General features: G+C 39.7%; 1 protein-coding gene across 2 annotated transcripts in view; it reads left to right on the top strand.

Annotated features, from left to right (window-relative positions):
• Nucleotides 1-23,376, top strand: part of LOC121957629 (retinoic acid receptor beta-like) — a 195,594-nt gene that overhangs the window by 39,459 nt on the left and 132,759 nt on the right. The window lies entirely within an intron of this gene.

The raw sequence follows: 23,376 nt of genomic DNA, 5'->3' as shown, positions 1-23,376 counted from the left end.
TGTTTAAAATTCAAACCAATTTGAATTTATTCAAAGTTCACCATTGGTGAAGACTTTATACTTGTACTTAATTTCACTGTGAGATATTGTATTTTTCCGGCACGCATTTATTTAACAGCAATCATTTTTGGTTACTCTGGTTAGGAATATTAGGATTTTACACACAAATATTACAGTACTGTTATTGTCAATATAACGTGGTGAAAAAACTAGCAACGGTGTATATTAAAAAGCTAAAATTAGCTTCAACAAACAAACAGTAACATAACATGCCAGTTAAATTATACAATAATAATATAACTTATCATGGACACCTTAATATATGACATAACTTACTCTGGCATTTTTATTTCTGCATAATGAGTTTTTTTACTATCTTGAAAAACTGCTAATACTTTTGTAATTTTATTCAAGTACAATTTTTCAATTTTGAATGGAGGACTTTTACTTCTTACTAATATTGTTTGCTTAATGTAAAATGCCTGAGCCTTACAGTAACATTGGCTTGTCAGTCATGTGAGGGGGCAGAGGCAGAGCGAATGAACAGAATGTCAATTTTACTGCGTGGTTTAGGATTAGGTGAGGTGGATTACATTTAAATTAATTCAAATGAAATATGTGTTCGCTGTAATTCGTTCAAACTCGACTATTATTTTTTAAGTGACAGCCCTGCTAAATACTGCATCTGGTTTAGTTATTTAGCACACCAAAGATTTTTTTTTATTAATATTTTGAGATGCTGCCTCTTTTAAGGCATCTGAAGAAGTACTGTGGATTATTCATCACTCAAAAACCAATCATCGAGGCACCCATAGACGTTCTCTCTGAGTTTAAGGTCATTCAACATCACAAAGCATAGCTAAAAAAAAAGTCCTAATCTCTGCTAGTTTCCCACCACGAGCTGTCTCTGTGTACTGTGGTTGGAGTTTCAGGAGGACATGATGTGCCAGGCCCTGTCTGGACTCTCTGCTGGGGTTTTAATGAGTGCTCTCGGACTGGATCAAGGCCTCAGGGCTGCAGGGCTCTATCAAAGAGAAGAGGGATTGGAGGCTGATTATCCCACATAAAGAGCTGGATCTTCCCTTGACTTCAGTCTACCACTCTGCAGTACTAGCTGACAAACTGCTGCTCATTTTGTCAGCTAAATCTTCTCAGTATCTGACCATATTGTTACATTTATCAGTAGCATGTGTAGAGGGCTAATACTGCTAAGTTACTGATGCAATTGCAAATCAACGAAACACATCAACAAACACAACAGAGCAGTAGCAGTGATCAAGGTATGCAAATAAAATAAATCATGAAAACATAGGGCTCTGTGATACAGCTAAAAATGTTTTCACAATAAAAAATTTCATATTGGTCTATCAATTATTACCTACCAAAAAGGTTAAATCATTATTTCTTTTAAGTTTAAAGGCTGATATTTGCTCCTGAGTGAATGTTTAAGAAGTTATATGGTTTATTGTGGCTTAAACTGTGACAAACATTTGCCAAAGAGCAACATATTTTACAAATCTGAGTTTGATTCAAAACAATTATAATCGAAATAATCAATACGTAAGACAATAAACAGGCATAGAAATCTTAATTGTAGTTGGTTGCACATCAGCCTCTTTGTTGTTCAAAGTTTTTCTGTGTTTCAGTTGACAGTGTAAACAGAATTAGGGGCCAAAACAAAAATCTCTGAAAGAGTCAGTACTTTCTGTACAAATTTTACACCCACAGTTGGTAATTTCTGCCGTTTCTTAATCAACACAATAACAAAACACCAACTTCGATGACGTCATGAAGTAGTGATAAAAGTCTGTCTGATTTGATTGAATGAAGCAGAAATTAATTAGTGTCGAGAAACATTAAATGGAGAGAGATAATTACCATCATCGTTTTATTGCCCAGCCCTACAAAAACGTAAATCTGTTAACTAATTGAAATCATATCACCACTCATCTCAACCAGCGACTGGTTCACGATAATTTTAGTGCTGTATGAGTTACTTTGCTGAGATTTAGCTGCCTGCAGTTGCATCAGCATTGTGTGGAAATGCTGCTCGAATGGCTTTACTTGCTGGTGTGATGTGTAACATTCAGGTACCTATGGGAGATCTGAATATGCTGTGAAACAGTATGCTGTAAATGAATCAAAACCAAAAGACAAACGATAAGCAGAAGCTGAGGCTTAGAAGAGAGTTGTGTAACTTTGCAAACTTAGAGAAGTTGTTGTTTTGAAGCTGAATCTCAAGTATTGTGGGTAATGGAGCTTTGCCAAAGCACAGAATGCACTATAGGCAAAGATAAACATGACAGAGAGTGACAAGTATAAGCTGAATCTATGAATACACAGTGTGTACTGATGTATATCTGCTGACATCCTTGCTGTACCCAAGGCTGGATTACAAAAATGGCAAAATGGGCAACAGGGGCTGCGTCTGTCGGTTTTCAAACCCATTTTGGATAAGACCACACCTACTACGGCACGGCGAAAATGGGATACAGGACGTCAAAGCCTGATAATTGGCTGCCAGCTTACTGCTGGCTCTGAGAGGTGTAATATAGCTGGTTGCTCGATGGAACAGCACAGCTTGAGTTCATCAGTGGCTTTGAACACAGCTCTCACCAAAAAACTCTAACTCAATCCCCTCTCACCCCTCTCCTTAAAGGCAGGATGTTCGTATTCTGTGGCCCTCTACGTCCTTTTCTCCCTAACAGCCGCTAGCTGAATTTAAATTGCTCCAGCCTTTAAACTTTGCTGATTTTCAACCTGCTCTGTCATCACAGTGTGGGCAGTGTGTGCAGATGAATGGTGTTTGGCCTTCCTCCCTAAGTCCCCAGGACCCGGAGCTCTCTGTCCATCCGCCAAAAAAGTCTGGCTGACCTCTACCATAAACACAAACACATGGATCCCTGCTACACACACTCCTTACACTGCGATAATAAGGAGCTGGTTGAAAATTGAAAGTTTACTTCTAACGTCCAATATTGCTATTTTCCAAGCCACTGTAGCTGCCATATATAGCAAAGATGGAGTTTCAGTGAATGGACCCCCGACTCCCTGATACATTAGAAAACTTTCCGGCCTTGTAGTGTCTGCATGGTGGGGGGTGAGGTGTAAGGACTGCGTGGTACATCCATGGGTAGGTTAGCGATCTAATAACAGTGACTTCAATGGCGCTGGTTAGCAGGAGGCTAGCAGCCAGTCATCAGGCTTTTACATCTGGCAGCCTGTTTTCATCATGCAGAAGTTAGCTTGGTTTCATTTAAAGTAGGCTTGGGAAATAAATATGGAGAGGCTGGGGCCACAGACCTCCAGGGTTTAGTGTGTACCACTTTATTAGATGTAACTTTGCACAGCTTAAGAATAGTAAAGTAAGTAAGTATAAAAAAATGGGTTCTGCATTATTAAGTAATCTATGGCGCTATCTGTTGGACAGTTCGTGCTTCCATGTTGGCTATTTAAAACTGATAATGTATACCTCATCAGCCATTATCCCGTACTTAAAATGCATTCTCCTTGCAGAGAACCTGTAATGTGCATTACCCCCCTACCACTTGAGGCAGCTTAAATACAAACTTTAAGAGTACAACAGTCTGAGTCTTAATGCATCTTTATAGGGATGCATCTTTGATAGACAGGAAAAACACAAAAAGGTCATTTCCAGGTACAAAGATCGAAGCCCTGTACGACATTGGCTCACTATCTTTCATATCAATATAAAAACAGCTTGGTCCTTTTAGACCTGATTAGGAGATAGTGGATCTAAAACATAGCTGGATCAGTGAACGCATTCACAAGAATAATTCTTATTATCTCCTTAGCACATTGACAGTATTAAACAGTATTAAAGTTTTACTGTAGTCTGGACTTGCCAAGGCTGACGTGGACACAATGACTTAGTGTTCAAGGCCACAGGATCCCATGACTTAGCAGACGGTGGTTTTGGCGGAGGAAGTTCACATCTTTGTTTTTTGTTTGCCTTTCCATTCGGACCCCACAAATCAGTCATGTGCTCCCAGAAGCTCTTTAAAAACATCAACAGTACATACACAATCGTCCGCCTCCGCCCTGCAGGACAATACCCGGCATTGTTTGGATGTTATTCCAGAAAGACCTTGGTAGACAAAGAAACATCCATTAACAGGAGGGGAAATCATTAACAGATTACTCCTGTTATTGCTTTTTAATGAAGAATTGCACAATAGAGCACCATCAGTGTTTGTCCTTATTTTTAAATAGCAAGCCTAAATTACACTGGGCAGCTACGGCATGTCTGCTGCTGATTGTGCAGAGTACTGTGCATGTGGAGGCATCTACTATATTCCAACCTGCCAGTCCAGTACACATGTACTGTACAGTGGCTCTAATATCTTATTTTTTCAGGAGTTATGTTCAGCATTTTCCTTCTTGGACCAATTTATGCGTGTATTGATTTCTTTTGGAGCCTTGACACAGCCCATAATGAGTATCTGTGCCCAGCCTGATCCACATTATGTTAAATGGTGCTGCTATACTGTACTATTGATGATGTCTCAAAAAACTCACTGGCCTTTCATGGGATTTCTTTCTTGGCATTTTATGGTTCAGTGAAAGCAGTCAGCAGTTTTAAAATGTAGAGAAGAAGTGTTTGTTGCTGCACTGCTACCCACTGCAGAGAGCTGCCATCACATGTTGTCAGTGTAGCTGCAGTTAGGGCTGCAAACGGGAGTTTCAGATCAGTTAATGTCCCCACAATGCACCTCAACTTGTGGGGTAATTAAATGGATTATTGATAAAATGTTGTGTATACAGTTAACTTACCAACATATAGGTCCTAATGCAGTTTTAAAGCTTTCTCCTCACTGCCAATTAAAATTATGGTGGAGAAATATCACATCCTATGGAAGCCTAGCACAGCTGTCTTTGCAAGTATTTTTTTATGCTGTTATCTCAATCACAAGTTCATTCTTTTGTTATTTTGAGATAAAGTGTTAAGTAAAATCACATTAAATTTTGCATGATCATAGTCACCCTGAACATATATATTTTTTTAATTTCATATAACCTATAAAGGATTTTTTTAAATTAAATTTCTAATATGAGGAAAGTTTGAATTTGTTAGACTAATTTTAGGTGACAGCTGTATAAAATTCTCAAAAATTGGAAAGTGAAACCATACAACTGTCTGTATGGTCATAGTTAGGGTCAATCTGAACAGAAAATTCAGGAAATTTAGCTAACTTATGAAGAAAAAGTGTTTAAGTCAGGCCAAAAATCACAATTTGATACAATGATAATTATATTGTGTAATTATGGATCTCACTTTTTAAAATTGTACAAAACAAACAGTACAGTAGAATAATTTGCAATTTTATTATAATTGGATTTAATTTAATGTGCAGTATGATGCTATAGAAGTTGGTATATTAAATATAAGAAATTATTTCTAAAATACAGGTCTCTATAGAGACCACAGCGGCGGAATAGTCTGAATACACGAAAAACTAGGTACATTTTTACTCAAAAATACAAAATATAAAAACAAGCTATGATATCTTATTATAGGTTGTTGCTAGGTGTATTTAATTTTTGATTCTTTAAGAAAATTTTGTTAACTATACTTTTGTATTTTTACTTTTGAATGCAGGACTTTTACTTGTAACAAAGTATATGTACACTATGGTAGTTCCACCCATTAAACACGTGCTTTCATATGGAATCATCACATGTGGTATTACATTTGTAATTGATGTCTCCATATGTAATGCCCTAGATTTCTCAAGTGATTTAAAAATCACATGCTCCCACATTGCCAAAGATCTGGATACTATCTAAGGCCCTGAATAACAAATTAGGTCCTTTAATTCGTGGGCACATTTGCTATCTTAGAGCACAGCACAGTAAATATTTTACCATTTGCCTTTTCTGAAGCATTGTGTTGTTGGGGAGTTATCATCCTGCAGCTGTTTTGACATCCATCTTCCACTAAATTTGCCACCCTTCCCCCTCACACTTGACACAGCTCTCTTTTTACATGTCAGGTTGATTTTCTTATGTGTCTGCTGCGCAGAACAGAGCCGCATCAAATCTACAGTGTAAAGTATGAAGCATGAGAGCAGAAAAAAGAGGAGTTTTCTTTATTTAACATTCCTTTTCTTATGTCCCTTCATTGCCTCCCGCTGCTTTCTGTGAAAATGGGCAAAATCAATTGTTTCCAGTCAAGTTGGGTAAACGGGGTGTATCGTGCTAGAACAGAGTTTTGGCAGATGACACAAATTTAGCCTTGGCGCCCCTGCATCATTTCCTTTCCCCTCGGTCTTGACACTGCAGCTGAATGACAATAGGACCGGAGGCGTCTCGGTGCTCATTTCTGCCATGCCTGAGTAACGACAGAGAGGAAGATGGAACGCCTCTCCGGGCGTCTTGATGCGTTTTCATCCTGGTGTCCCCCAAATACAATCAGCAAGGGCGCAGAGCAGTGAGGTGCCACGTGCCTCTTCCCTCGGGGTCGGAATTTGCATGGAGATAATGTTGATCAAAGCAGGCATCCCCTCCTTTTTCTTAACCCATCAATCGCACAACAGTTGGAAAGACACTAGCATGGATTTTAGATGCAGGAGGAATATTTGTGAAAGGCTAGAAGGAAGTGTGACAGAGGATGGTGAGGGCTTTAAATGTTTCTGTGACATCTCACTGCGCGGGAGGTCGTGAATAGATGCGGATCGAGGGGGGGCATGAATGTTTTCCCAAAAGCCCGGGATCTTTTAGGTTTTTTAAAATTCATTAATATTTAAATAAATCTGATATAATTAGGGAAATGTTACTCTGTTGGTCCAATAAACAATTCATAGCCTTGAAAACCTATTTATTTGGCATTGTTAGGGCTTCTTGATTTGCAATTAGAGCAGCTCAGATTATTCTGGCATGGATTCAAATGTAGCAGATTTGTCAGCTAAACATTCACTCTGTGAACTCCACTCCAGCATAATGTAGTATGACAAAAATAAGTTTTAAGATTAGTAATACTATACTATGCCAAATTTCTACCCTACCTATGTTTTATGACTTAAAAATAGTAACATCAAAGAATTTTTGCTTCTTTTTTAGGTGACATGAGTGAAAATTAGTGGGGATGGGCTGATATTAATGTTTGAGATAACTGTTTGGCCGATTGCCAATACTAAAACCTATGTTTCGTTTGTGGTCGTCGTGGTTTATTTTGTTTTTTGGAAACAAAGAAATCTTAATTCATTCAGTCTTTCATTACACTACCTCTGAATGAGCACAAATTCAATTGTATGCATTTATTTGCCAATAGGGCATTGTCGTTCTACAAGGCAAATATTGGCCAATACGGAGGTGCAGCGGATAAATTGGTGCATCGTTAAACAGGTAAAGAGCCAGATAATTCCCTCAGGACTTGATGGAGACCAAAAACAGAGCTAAAAGAAAGTGACTTGTGTACTTAGATAATGTGACCACAAACAATGTTTCTTGGTATCGGCTGGATGAGTAACATAGGCAGCTTTTTGCTAACCTGTTTGACAAACCAACTTTACCAACCAACTTTGGCTTTTGGTTTGAAGTCTATTTGGAAGTCTACTCCACATTTGTGTTTGGTAACCTCTTTAATGGTTGTATGGGCCACTGGCACAGTTGTTTTGCATCAGGACTCCAAATAATGGACAGAAGTTAAAAGAGTATGAATATTTGATTATGGCAGGCAGGAGGGTAAAGTAATAGGCCAAAAAACCAGAGGACTTTGACCCGGGAGACTGGTGTTTGTGCCCATGTAAAACTAAAAGTCAATGTTGAATTTTTTTTTTCACGTCAGTCTTGAGTCATAAATGTCGTTGATGTTGAATGTCACATGGCTAAGGTCAACCACGATCGTTTCCTGACCCCTAACCTAGTAGTTTTGTTGCTTAGATGTATACGCTGAGTCTTGTGATTCAACTCACATGACTTACAGCCTGTGTCAGGCTCTGCCGTCTGGTGGGTGTGGTCTAAGCTAGGGCGCTAGAAGTACGGGGATAGGAAGTAGGAAAGGGGCCATCCCCCCTTCCTTTACGCCTCTGGCCAATAGATGTGTTAAGTTGCAGATTGCTGCGTTTTGTCTGGAGTGATCACATCAGATCGTCTCTAGTTTATCCTTTGAAATAAAGCTGGGTTTCACACAATGTGAAAGTGTTAGAAATAATATTTTTTTATTTTTTATGTAAAGACTCTTTTCCTGGATGTAACTGTGCATCAAGAACATGAAGGGCATAACCATCAATATGAACAAAAAAAACAAGCTTGTCTTGGATCAATGCATTATGGATTAGCCTCAATAAATCAGATACTGATTAATTATTAAGACTCAAGTTTTAGCTGATAACTATCATTAAACCAACCTTTTTATTCCTTGTAATTGTACTTAATTGTAAAATTGAATATGCTGATGATAGATCAGTGTTTATCAGTGTTAAAATTCTGCATCTGGTATGTTAAGTTCAGTTTTCTGTTCCTTCAATCATTCAGAAAATAAGAATATGTCAACCATCCTCCTGCAGAATTTTTGTGTAGCCTCTTAACACACTTTCAGATTCTCACAGGCATGAGACGAGCTGAGATCAGCTGATAAATATCTAAATTTGGACCTCCTGCTTCACTCTCCCTCTCAATACTGCCCTAATAAATCAGTCATCCACTGATATGCATCTCTCCTCAGACCAGTCCAATCAGCCGACTGGAGCGAGGAGGGGAGAAGGAGAGAGCGCTGGAGTCAGTCAGGTGGATACAGCGGAGCCTGTAGGGCTCGCAGGAATCTGTATGCCGCGTGTCAGTATGAAATTTTAATGATGGCGGGTGGTTGGGCATGAGTGCTGAAACGTCTGTATTAGGAGCTGCAGTGCTTGGCAGGCTGCGAGTCCTTGGAGAGACAGATGAGGAGCTCATCCAGGGGAGGAGAGCTTTGATCAGCTCCTCTTATTTCCATATCGCAATACGCCAACTGCTCTTCCCGCTAAATGAAAGACGACATGGATTATGAGTCACTGGGCTCAAGCAGCAGAGCTGCACGCGCCCGCTTCTTGGACGAAAATGAGAATGATGATCCATTATGCTGTTTGCTTCATCTTGTGCCAGTGCAGCATTATTTTCACCAACATGTGTACGCCTCACGTGCACATCTTGTTCATTCGTCGGACACTGCAGAGCTGACTTTAGCATCTGGGCACTGAAGTAGTAATTTTACCCTCTTGGAAAGATGAAGCAAGAGCTGATTGTGATAAGCACAGTTTTCTCAAGACCTGTTTCCCGTTGTGTGACAAAGAAGTGTATGTTCCCTGTGGGAAGGCAAACTGATATTAAAGGACGCATATTGTTCTGGTTTCATGCACTCCAGTTTCTGAGATTATAAATTTTTTTTGAGATTCGTTTAGGTGAATGGGAATTTATGTATTAGCAATTTAAAAAAAAATGTTTTGCTATTATATACAAGCAATATGAAGATAGGTATTTTTGGATGTTTTATAAACCAAACACTTAATGGATTAATCAAAAACATATGGACAGACTAAATACTACAAAGTGTCTGCATGGCTAAATAACATGGGGAGTGTTTTCTAATTAGAGTGAACTCACCCTTTAAAAGTCCAGCGTGTAGGATTTAGGGCCATTTATCGGCAGACATTTTTTACAATATGTATAACTATGTTTTCAGTACTTCACAGTCACCTGAAACTATGAATCATTGTGTTTTAGTTACCTTAGAATAAGCTGTTTATGTTCATATGGAGTAAAATTACTGTTTCCGACAATGGAGTCTTGATGTGACGGAGTCAGTTTCCTGTTGTAAAGGGCTGTCTGACAGCAAGTCAGAGCGATGAATATGTCTAAATTTAATGTATAGATGTTTAGATGGTCCTGTTTTTATGTGGCTAAGATACATTTTGCTGCTTCCCCTGTCTACGCTCTCCAGAAACACTCAAATGACCTCACAGCTCTCATGCCATTCGGATGTGTTATTGAGGATATTTCTGTTGAATGTAATTTACCAAAGTTGTAAAATGCTTCCATATCTGTCAGGAGTATAATTAAGAACACATAACCACTCACCGTTCCTTCTCTCATTTCCCTCTTCCTTTTTATATATGGAATTTCCCCCAATGGGGGATCAATAAAGGAATATTCTATTCTATTCTATACATATTTATTAATTAATTGTGATATCAATATAAGTAAATGACCATGGTTATTATTTTTGACTATTAATAAATTATATTAATCCACCCCGGCTATCTCCTGAGCTCCAAACAAGCCAACCCCAGTGTGTTATGCAGCATGTTACTAAGTAATTTATTTCTGCCCAACACTTTGAGTCAAATCTCAACTTTTGCCAACAGCTAACTTTTGATCAGAAAATCTTTGAGTTTGAGGAAATTGTGGGCCCGCTGTTTGTCACTACAACAACATCAAATGTGCATCTTTAACTGAGGAACCTGACTCTGATGTGTTTCACATAAGAGGTGTAAAGGCAGCATCATCTCCTGCATATTTAAAACAGCCTCCTTCTTCTCCCCTATATACTGTATGTACCACTGCATCCACAGTGTATGTGGAGTGCTTTGGTGTCGACACTGTATGCAGTGTATGCTCCTGCATGTACAGAGTGCTTGTCTGCTTCTTTAGTGCAGCAAACTCTGTATGTTTGATGAATGGAGCTCTTTTCTCTCCTCTGTGTTATATGTTAATCTCCTTCCCACTGCCTCGTTGTTGTCTTTTTTTGTTTTTTTCGCTTTGGCGCTGAGCTGATGCACTATTCCTCAGGGCTCCACCATGCATTGTGTGCTTCTGGCACCGGAGGATAGGGGGAAAAAAAATCCCACATTAAACAGGGGGAAGAGGCGGCAGCGTCGGCGTCGAGGAGACAGAGAGAGCCCTGACAGCTGTACGACCCCCAGCTTTTTTGCAGGAGACGCAGTTAAGTGGAGATGTTTCCAAAAGCCCTGTTTCTCCATCTTTGATCATGGCTATTACTCCTGCGTGCGCGATGTTAATCTGCATCACTTAATGTTCCCTTTGTCTCCTAATAGAATCGGATGGGATGGAGTTGTCTTCGTCTCTAATTTGTCCACACTCTGACACCTTCAAAGGGTTTTTTCCAAAGCAGTTATGCCACATCACAGCCTCTCCCAACCCCCCACCCCACCCCCGCTCAAACACAAACTCCACCACCCGCCCCACTTGGCCCAGTTTTCGCTGCATATCTAATCCATTACACTGTGGCGTTTGTTTGTTTGTCCTATAATGATGGCCAAGATGATCACCAAATGAAGTGTGTTGTCGAGTCAGTGTGAGTCACTCGCTGACAGAATGAAGGGATTTGCAGAGGCTTTGCTGGCTGTTTTCAAATCATAAATGAAGCATGAAAATGAGTCAACAAGCTCCAAAGATACGGAATTATCATAAAATGACAAAAATATTCTAATGAGTTCTGCCGACACTGGATATCCTGCCGATAGTTATTTAAATGCATGACATCTGTGTAAATGTGAGCGGGGCGTGTTCATGTACTCGTGCAGATTATTTGGAAGCCTTTCATTTGACTTGACTGATGTGCAGAGCAGCACGTAGTGTACATGATTAGCGTGGCGCGAGACAAAACCGGCAGCTAATGGCATTACTGCGTGACTTTGATGAACAGTAATCTTAAAGTCTGACATAAATTCAACCTTTTCCAACAAAGAATTCACTTTGACTTTGCTACATGGGCTGTTGGATGCTGATTTGAAGTTAGCATTTAGATTTGAGTTGAATTTTTCTTTTCTTTATCTCATTCTCCATTGGACCGTTAGTACAGTGTGGAAATTACTGCTAGTGCCACAACATTTACATGTTTAAAAAAGTCTTAAAAACGTTTTAAATTCATTAATCTTAAGATAAGGCCTGAACTGGCATTAAAAAGTCTAAAGTCAATCTTTCAAAAGTATTAAAAAAGCTCATATACTGGAGGTAGGGTTTTTTTTTTTTATAAACCTTTATTTCTGACATTGCATTGCAAAAGCTCAAAATAATGAGTAATTTTAATAAAGAAAAGAGTCATGTTTTATGTTACAATAAACATTTGAAAAATAAAATAAAATTTCTCCTAATCTTAAGAGAGTTGGTAAATGTGTTTTTTCGTTTCAATAATGGCCACTATAAAATTGGTTTTGGATTATGTTTCAGGTGGCATTGAAAAAGTCTTTAAGTTTTAAATCTCACTTGCCTTAAGATGTAGGAACCCCGATTTAGCATTTTGGAAAAATCTGCCAAGTGTTGTGGTTTTTGATGTTGACCTTGACCTTGACGTGGATGCATATGTAATGTTATAAATTTTGTTTTTGTTATAAATACCTAATTTTCAGTGTTGACATGTGGACAGTGAAAATAGTTTTTGGCTTGAGATGTTAGAGTGTGCTTATTTTCCTTTGTGACTAGGGTTAGGGTTGTGGGGTTAGCTTTGGGTTAAAAAGCGGCGCTCTAAGCACTTTGAGGGGCACTGGCACAGGGGGGCTGTGGGTGTTAATTAAAAGCCCACCATAGAACATATTTAAAAATGAAATTAAATAATAAATGGTGGTTTAAAAGGACAAAGGTGGGGCAGACGGAGTTGCGTTTCTAATTAAAATTCTGAATTCTCTTAAAATTCTCTTAAATTAAGAAAAACCTGGTAAACAGTCATATGATCAATCATAAAAAAACAAGTTAAATAATAAATAGTTATATATAATAGTAATAATAAGTAGTTGATAAATCAATAGAAGGGATTTATATTTAAAAAGGAAGGGTCATTGCTAATGAAATTGAGTGGCATGTTATAATAATAATACATTTAAGAGTTAGTTTAAGAAGTGCTTAAATATAACAAGTGCTGAAAGTTTAATAAAAAGCCACACGGCACACATTAGGATTAAAGTTGAGGATTTTTTAAGTGCCGTTGTATGAGATACTTATGTATAGTCAGTGTTTGATTGCAGAAACAGAACCCACACGGGTTGATATCAAAATGTATTTTTGCCACATTAAAAAAGGCCTATCTGAAAAAATCAATATCAGTCTAATTAGATGCTGTATTTAGAATATTTTTACCGCTTTACCTCGCTGTCACAAAGCCTTTTCCTTTGGCACTACATTTCTCATCCGCTGCCGGTCAACTGTTTGGGTCAGAAAGTGCTGTTACCGGCTAAAACTTTCAGGTTGAAAACACTCCCAATACAGAGTCCACTTAGGAAGACATTTTATTTTTTAGGTAGGTGTTTTTGGCTAAAATACGTTTTGATATCAACCCCTGGTGGGTGCATGCCCCGTCTGTTTCTGCAAACCGGGACTTTGCTAACAACCAGCTACTGTATGTAATACATAGACTTTGCATAAGTATCTCGTATATCCACACTTTTGAACTATTACTTATTACTTTAAGAATAGGCTTAGGCAATGGCGGACATGACCAAAATAGTACTAGCTCTAACTTTGCTAACTGGATTTTTTTATGTGTTAACAGAAATGTACAATTACCTTTTCAATATATTAAGGAACAGAGGAGACGTAATACTCTGTGGAGGTCACTGCTACAGGTAACCTTCTGGTAAAAGCTTTTTAGGCTTCTGATTGGCCAACATCATCTTCCTCTTTGCGTGGCTTTTGCGTTTTGGTTATATCACTGCTTGTCAGTTTGGCGTGCTCTTGACAGAGCTTCAGTTTTGTTTTTCTGTTTTCATTTGGATGGAGATTTTCTGAACTGTTTGTGCGGGTGGAGGGAAAAAAACTATTTCCAAAACACGAAGATGATTGAGTTTTCTCATCACATATTGGATTAGATAGCCATTTTGCCAAACAGGTTCCTGTAAACCTCTGCATAATTACACCCACTACATTTTCACATGCACATGCTAAAATTTTTAAAATAAAGTCTGCACCCCTCTGAGTGTCCGGACATTACCCATCTAGCTACTTCCACCTCCAATTACTCAAAGATGGAAGAAAGTTGAAATGCAGAGGCAAAAGAGCTTGCTCCTGAGCCAAAATATGACAAAGCACTATTATAATTCCATTAGACATTTCCTCACCAAATGTTTGTGTTGGACCTCTGCTCCAGCACAGCAACTCTTTTCTCCACTCCATCATCCCCCCAAGTGCCGTTGTCAGGTCGGGGCTTTGGGTTTGTGTCTTGAAATCTGTTTCCTTCATCTGAACATGGATGTAGTTTGAAGTTTTGCAACCTATTCATGTGGAAACATCATCAGAAATGTATAAGTACGCAAGAAAGTCAAATGCCAAAGTAGCTGAAGTCACTAATTTGAGTGGTGTACCTCACCCCAACCCATACTCATCCCAGCATACCTGTAAACTTACTGTTATGCAACAAACAGTTATTTTAACCAAAACCACAATCACAAACACAAACATTTTTCTAAACCTGGCCAGGTTGTTTGGTTGCCTGAACCTAGTTTTGGTAGCGAAACCCAAGTTTCCTGTGACAATGGAAGTTTATTTTGAAAAACACTGTAGCATGCAACACGTGGAAATTGACACAGAAAATGACACGTGCAAAACACCTTCATAGTGTGAAGCATAGAGCCACTGACCAAGCTGCCATTTTTGACAAGATAGTTGGGAGAACGTATTGACTGTGCTGAGATGCTGGCCAAACTCTGAATGATAACACTTAGTTTAATAAGTCTGCTTGCTTGACGTGCAGGCCCACACTATGTGTTGTTGAGTTTTTTAACATGTTAGCGTTGGGTCGCAAAGATGTTTACGTGTATGTCAGCAGAGGCAAAAGTGACAGAAGCAGGTTTAGACTCTTTGGGGACCAAGTGGCCCCAGACATGCAAATAACATGTGAGGAGGTCCTTTGTTTTACTACTTTTTCAAGACTCAAGTTTTTTTTATAAGGTGTGGAAAGTTTTGGGATGTCTTAGTGGCCCAGGCATTAAGATGTATATAGTATAATGTCTCCCCTTAAGTTACAGCTGGGATACATGAGACGTGGCACAAGAAAGTAATACTTTGCGCAAGAAGGGATCTTTTGTTATTGTTGGCACACATGTATGAAGTAGCTTATTTCCACACTTTTTACAGGCTGTAGTCGAACATTCATTGAACTGAGTGAAATGACCATAAACTGTCTAAGTAGCAGCCGTGATAAGAGCTGTTCAATTGCTTGGTGCTTAAATGTTTCCTTTCTGATCTCCTTTAGCATAGGATACACTGGACGACCCATCACGCAAAGAAAAGTGATAGTGCCATTTGCCGATTCCTTATGGCAGCAACATTAAAAGCAACCCACGTCAGTAACATCCGCTGTTGCATAGTTATGCAGTTAAGTATAAGTGCAGTGGGATTTTCTGAGCACCGCGGCTGTCGTTTCTTAAGTCCTCATGAATTCACCTTCACATCTTTCCTTGACCTCATGACGCTTACCACGGAGGTCAAGGAAATGTACTCAGGAAAAAACATTGACCCTCATTGTTTTGACTATGTAACAACAGTAATAGCTCATCTCCTTGAGATGCAATAACAAGTTTGGTTTATGTTGCAAATGCAACATATACAATAATGCTTCTTTGTTACCACCGACCCCTCCATCCATGTGGGGTTGCCTTTACCCATGTCTTGTGCTGTCATTGGCTGTGTCTCGCCAACAAACTCTGTGACAGGTCCAGATATTTAGCGTACGAGGTATCGGGGATGCGCCCATGCATTGGTGAGCATTTGAACAGCTTGCATGTAGCACTTGAGCGCTAATTTGCTAGCCAATGCTGATTTGCCTCTGATCTGGGGCTTTTGTTGAGGAGCTCCAAAAACTGTCGGCGAGTGGAAAATCAGGGCTAAAGTCGTGTAGTGTGAACTAGGCATTAGTAAAGCACAGATTTACCACGCCACAGATCCCAGCCTCTAATCCTGAGTGAGGCAATTTAATACCCAGCTGCATGCAGCTTATCACAAAACACTGCGCTTGTTTCACTGCCACTCTGTGACCATGATTTTGAGTGACTTTGAAGGCAACATAGTTTGCTTGGCTTCTTCCCTTATTTTCCCGCCGCCTGATGTCTGAGTGTCTAAGCTCCGTAATGAGCATCATTATGTCACTAGAAATGATGTGACTGAGTTGAGGAATCTAAACTAGCTCCCTGACTGTCAAAAACACGTTCATGTCAAGAACCACCCATATTTCACACATACAGTCCAGAGAGATGAACAAAGAAATCCACTCATAAATAGTAACATTGCAGGGAGGTTTTTGCAGAGCTCTGTCCAAAGCCGCTGCAAACAGCTCAAAAGTGGCGACTTACGACAGCTATTTACTATTCATCAGACTGAATATGCCAAACAGTCTGTATGTCATTATATCTGACAAATGTGTCTCCACCACAATTTAGCTTGATAAACGTTTTTAGCCCCAAGCAACTGTACAAACTTGAGCAGTTCAGTCCAACATTTTAATTTAAATATGCAGTTTCCGTTCAGCATTTATTATTCAACTCATCATCATTTGCATAAAAATACTAGTATAGAAACCTGGCTACTGTCAACCAGCCACAGGGACTGAGTGTTTGAGTCAGGAGCAAACAAAAGAGCTTCGAACACAGACAGTTATCATCCAAAAGAATAATCCATAAGGAAAGGAACACAAACATGGAGTAGACAAGGATGTTTGTGCAATTATGTGTAGATCCTGCAGGGGATTAACGGCAGAAAAAAGCAGGATCTCGTGTTTGTGTTTATATGAGCAAAAAAGGCAGTAAAAGGATGCAAATTATTATTCTATTATTATGAATATATTATTTACCCCTTTCATAAATCCAATAACTTTGCAAAGTAGATCACTCCCAAATGCCATCGACCCTACTCCCAGATCAGAGCCACTTATGACTACTCATATAGTCATATAAAATCAATAGATGCAGAGCAAACTGTCTTCTAAAAATCAGGCTTAGCTCTTAATACATGTAGATTATTGCATACAAACACATATGTATGGGTAAAGTGGCTGTCTTTATTGCATAATTGCGTTATAGTGAAACTGTCAAAACAACTGTCAAAGTTACCACATAGTGACAAAATGAGCATTTTTTAATCTATTGGTAAGTTGCATTATTAATTCATCGGTAAACTTACCGTCTTTGTAATTTAATAATTGTTTGTTCTAGAAAATGTCAGAAAATAGTTAAAGGTGGCAATTACAAGGACATAGGGCCCTGGGTGTCATCTGAAAATGGTTGTTTAGCGATTAGGTTAAGTTTCCCTGAACTTCACCAAGTACTTTTATTTGCCTAACCCTAACCATATCTTAAGAGCTTAAGTTTTTTACACAGCTTCCACTGGAGACACAAAGGCTTTTTACTACTTTTTTCACATATACAGTGGTACTTTTACCTGACGCAGCAGATGGTTTGTTTCACAGAACCAACTGAGATCTGTTTGGACAAGAGCAAGCACTTTCAAAAATAGTTGGAAGTTCATCGGACAAACTATCTTTCTATCTCCTTCTATCACTGGAGCCAAAGCCGACAGGGAGAAGGGCGAAAAAACATCTTTTCCATCAAGAAAACACTTCAGCACCATTCTTTGCTCTTCTTTCAATGGAGAAGTACTCTCCAATTCTGATATTTCTGATGCTGTTCAGTTGAAATGAGTGGGGAGAATTGACCATAGACAGTATTTAAAGATGGATGACGTTACAGCTACCCTTAAGTGAGGTTTAAACATCTTGATCACCCCCTGGTGGCTGGCTGCAGTAAAGGCCATAAAGCTCGCCCCTTCCATGTCAGTGAATAGTCCAAACTAAAATGACAAAGTACACGCCAAATGAACTTTTCCCAAAGATAATAGTTAAGTTAGTTCTCATCACCCTGATGTTTGTTAAACTGAAAGTCTAAAACATTTGGTTTTAATGAGTGATTAAATTCTACAAAAAGGGGATTTTCCACAATGATTGACAGCTGTGTTTGCCAGTCCGTGTTTAGTGGTGCTGCTCATGATTGGTTGGATAATTATTTGGGCGGGAACTGTGGATGTCACTGCTGCACAGACTGTCTGAATGATGTCATCAGTGCAAGATGGCAGTGGCCATATGCCTGATATCTTGGTTTCACTTAAGCATAGCGGGGGTAAGTGGGGACGTTTTGTCCATCAGTCTGTGGGCATGACATACAAAAAAGGTCCCCAACTGGACTGAAATTGGTCACTTTATAGTTCTTGGTGCATTCTTTAACCCTGAGAGCCCCCCTCAATGCCCAATATGGGTATTTCTAGAAAAAAAAAATTTGTTGTGGAGTTGGCGGACTTGAATTGCTGGACAAACAGTAAACAGTGTTTTGGAGCTGTTAGAGCTGGCAGCTTAAAGTTGTTGACGGGGCCGTAGGGGGGCTGTAGGGGTTGAACTTGATTGTGCCGCACAGTTTTGGGGGGAAGAATATCCTTGGGTACGTCATAGGTTTTCACAGCTTTTTGTGATTTTTCACAGGACATGATAACCTCCAGCAGTTCTGTCTGCAGGTTTATCACTGCTTCAGCTGGATCTATAATCTGTTTGTGATGCATCACCATGCTCCTCAAGTAAAGTCTTACCGAAACATTTTCTCAGAATTGAGAAAGTTTCGCTGGAGCTCATGAGCAGGCAGAGCTAATTGGATGGATAGAGCTTAATCAGGACAACAGCGCTATTGAGGACAAGGCTATTCCATGCAAAGCAGACAACAGGATGCTGAGGGGGGAACAGGAAACAAAAGACAGAGCCTGGCGACTGTTGCCAGCACTGCTCGTACAAAACAAGGTGATGAGCCGAGCTGGTTGACTGCCTCGGGGCGTGAACGTGGCTCTCCTAACTTGAGCATACGTACTTAGCGATGACAGAAAACAGGCATGCAAAAGCCCAACATGGACCTGCAGAAAAAGTTTTTTTTTCGCTGGTAGGTCTGCTTACAAGTGCATAAAGCTGAGATAAAAAGCTGAGTTTGTAGATGTGTGAGTGTGAGGCAGGAGGAGAAAAGGCCTCTTTCCTCTGGAGCCTCGGTGAGAAATGAAACAATATTGTGCCTGGCTTGGCTCCAGGCTCAGCGAGGGGACGGACAGCTCGGGGTGGCTGTGAGTTTATGAAAACAGCCGAGGATGTAGCTGTGATGGCTGTCTTTAAGTGTTTCGCTTCAAATCTAAAAGGGGGCTTATGTCCCTTAGAGCTGGTGTTAACATGCTGCGCCTCCCCTCTTTATTGGCATCTTATCAGGCACTGTGCTTTCCTGAGCCTGTTTTTATACCAAACCCCACTAATTACACCATTATGTAATGACCCCAGCCTTTTGCCCTGATGAAATGAGAAATATAATGCTCAGCATATTAGATGTCAGAGTCCTAATGGAAGCACTGTTTGTCCGTTAGCTGCTTGTCGCTGAAGAAAGAGCATATTTTTCTAGTTATGTTGACACTGATGATAAAATCACATATTACATTAAGCATGTTTTCTTTAGAGCTGGAAAATGTATGTCATGATTAGCAGTTAGTGTAACTCCTTGAATACTGCTTCCATTCTGTGTCAGAGGCGAGCGGCGATAAGGCTGACAGGCTGTGTGGAAGGGGATTGCTAAAAGCTGTAATCCACATTTGGTGCACTGAGGCAGTTTAAGACTGCCCTGAGCTCCTCTGTCCTCAGATTTAGATAGTGATAGTCTATAATGTATTGTGTACTGTAGTGTATTTCATGCAAGGCATGTCTGGCATAATAGTAGATTCAGTAGGCCAATTACTACATGTAAATCTAAAAAACATAAACTTATGTGTTACGGAGCCATAAGTACCATTTCTTTTGGTGCCCCCAAGCATTTGTTTTGTGGTATAATGTCACAAAATTATACTGCATGCAGTGTGCTAATGAGTCCTAGAACCTCGTCTGCCTCCGATACGTGTACTTCTTCTTGGTGCTGTTGATAACAATCACAGAAACCATCTCCTGTGCAGTATTTCTGACTTGCTGCCGCCCTAATTCTATACAGCAAACATACTTTACCTGCAGGAGTAGATAGGTCCACACATCAAACCGGTGACAGTGAACTAAATGGCTGCTTGTAACGGTATATCCTTCAGAAGTTATCATCACAGTCATACGTCTGTAGGTGTGTGTCCCGAGGAGACAGTGGCCAGGGTTGGTTAGTCACACTTAGCATGATTAGGAGCAGCTTTCAGACATTTTCCCACTGTGGCTCTGTGTGGAGATAATAACACCCAGAGGAACACTCTCAGTTTGGACACCTCTCTGAGCGTGTCAGACATGTGCAGGTGTCTGTATTTGTGGATGTGAGCTCACTGCAAAACATATACCTCTTCGTCATTTAAAGGGGCATACCACAGATGTTGTGTTTTTGCCCATTAACTACTAGGGCTGCATGATATGACGAAATATATCATCTGATGATTAAAAAAAAAGTCCATCATTACATATTATGTTATACTGTTTATTTCGTTTACATCATCTGATAATGCTTTGTGTGGCCGAGGGGGCGTCTACATAATGCACGGCACCAAAAGAAACAAACATCGAGGAGCTGGAAAATGATACAGAACGTGGGGATTCAGCTCAAGACCCCGACACTATTGTTGTTTTTTTAGCCGATGGCATGAGACTGGCTTTGGCATTTAGTTTTTCCTTCTCTTTCACTACAGCTCTCTGCAGCTCACAGACACACACACAAAGCAGGGCTTTTGCCGAGCTCAAGACCATGACTATGTAGTCACATTTTGCGATCACGGAGCACCAGTGCGATTTAGAAATCTTTGCAGTCTATGAACTGGAGAGCTGTTAGTTTGTTTCCAGCTCGCAGTGGATGAATCCTCATATCGAGGGTACAGTTTAACTTCCTGCTAAAGCTAACATCCAACTGTTGACCGAAAGCTTCAAGTCCACAGCAAAAACATTAACACCTCTGGCTCAAAATAAAAGCCCCATGGGTCCCGTTTTGATTCATTTAATTCTAACAATAGTTTATTTAACTTTATGTTTTACTTTATTTAACATTCTGATTGTATTTTATTATACTTTATTATAACAGTAGTTTATGTAACTTTATTTTATGGCAGTAGCTAGTTTATTTGTAACTTAACTTCATTGAATCATTTTGTATTTTAGTATTTTACAGTAATAGGAGATTTTAAAATATTGAGATACGTATATCATGTATCATGATATACAAAGCTTAAAAATATTGTGATATTATTTTTAAGCCTTTGCTCAGCTCTATTCACTTCACATAATTTCTTATGCTGCTGCATAACTTTAATGTTAAATCAGTGGTTAGTTTCTGCTCATTTCCATAAGATATGCCATTGAACAGGGGTGTACTTACTTTTGGTACAGCAGGGGAAACAAAAAACAATACAGGAAATCTGTATTTTTAAATTAATTTAACAAAAAAGAGACATTTATTACCTAACTAACCAACCAATTTTCCTTCGGGTGATACCGTCGAAAATTTCATGTTTGAAGTGTTTTTTCACAGATAAAACTCAGCTTCAGTTGAACAGCATTGTTATATGTTTAGACTCTTTGTTCACTGAGCTTGGCTAACCAAGCTAAGCCACCTAGCATGCTACAGCTGATACACAGCAACTAGTGTGCTGCCAAATATTTCCAGGGAAAACGTGAACTCCAGAATATCTGTTCTGTGTGTCCAAGTAGAATTGTGAAGTGGTAGGAGCGAGGCACCTCTGTTTCTAGAAGTAAAAGTCTCATGACTCACAGTTGTAGCAACTCTAAGACTTGGGTTGGCATTTAACTCTGCCAACTGAACCATCAGTACAAAAATAAACAACAGCATGAGAAAATATTCAGTTCTTTTATAAAAAAGTAGAAAGTACATGCATGTACAAAACATTGAACTCCGTCTCTGTCCCACCGATGTGATCAAAGGTGATTGTAATTTTCTCTTTCTCTAGCAAATGTTGATTATTGTACCAACCTGCTTTACCTTAAGTTCCTTCCAAACAAGCCTAAAATCTATCAAACTCCCTGTGTGTAAAGGGATTATTCAAAGGAAGCCATATAGTACAGTACAGTACAAGATAACGAGTACATACAATGTTCCTGATATTTTTGGCAGTGCTGGTAGATGCGTGTGAAGCGTTTCATGTGTGCTCGTCTTTGTGCTTGTGCCTGTGTGTGACCACGGGTGCATGTGAATTAGTGAATCGAGTTGTACTGCACTGTCTCCATCACACCTGATACTCAGAATGGGGTCCCAAGACTCCCAGCTGGAGCAGCTCCATGCTCAACATGAAACACTCAGCTCCCCCGCATGTCTGCCACACTGTAGAAGTTCCCTTCATGTAGCATAATGAATAATGCACATCGAGGAGGGGAAAAAACCCTTCGCAGCTCCTGTATGTATAATGAAGGTAATGTGTTTGTGCAGTTTGTCTGATTAGGTGAGAGCCTGTCATATATCTTGTCCCTTTAGGGTGCAGAGGCTGCTCACTTTGATTTCCCTGCACCTGGAAATGATGCAGAAATGATTTTGCAATTGATCCCGGAGTGACTGATGTACAATCAATTGTTGTCATGCCGTTGTCGAGCCCCTCCAGCCTCTGATGGATGACACTGTCGATACCTGTATTGCCATTCAGGTCTATTGACCTTTCTCTGAGGCATGTTAGCACCACTTGGCCCGGTCATTATGGCTGTGATCCAGATGCCAGGGGTCGGCATCGGAGGAGCCTCCATCTATCACAGGGAGAGAGAGAGAGAGCTGCTAAGATGAGCAGTAAGAGAGACACCAGAGGAAGAAGACGAGAGAAAAACAAAGGACAGAGATAAACACAAAGAGACAAATTTAAAGATTGAGGGTGGGACAAAATGTAGATGGTTCAATATGTTGCTAGGCATTATCGATACACTAGCACAAAATATGGATGTTTTAATTTAAACATGCAGGCGCTCCGCATCAAGCCTGTTTCCATTTTGACTTACTAAACTCCTTTATGGTTCTGCGTCCTTTATCGTCCTGCCCATAGCAAAGGGTCTGGATCTCCCTAACCACTAACAGATGATATCCTTCATGAACAGCCTTAAATAATGTGTGTGTAACAATGTGTAGAGCATAATTCTGCACAATGTGGGTACAGTATTTAGGTTGCTGCAATGCCATGTATTTATTAAGTAGAAATGTATGTGAGTATATTGTATGTATGGATTGTTTTCATGCATTGATGCATGCTATCGCATTAGAACGATTGAAGTCTATTCAGTTTTAATACTTTACATAGAAAACGCGTAATCTTCATCATGATCACATCATTGTGCCCCATATTTCACTGTACAGTAGTTTTACCTCCCGCTGCTAAACAGAGAGTCCAAGCCCAGCTGGGGCTGGAGTAAAAGAATAAACC

This window comes from Plectropomus leopardus, chromosome 17 (assembly GCF_026936395.1).
Source record: "Plectropomus leopardus strain MGB_pleo_1.0 chromosome 17, ASM2693639v1, whole genome shotgun sequence".
Classification (NCBI taxonomy): Eukaryota; Metazoa; Chordata; class Actinopteri; order Perciformes; family Serranidae; genus Plectropomus; species Plectropomus leopardus.
This window is presented reverse-complemented; position numbering and strand designations above follow the sequence as displayed.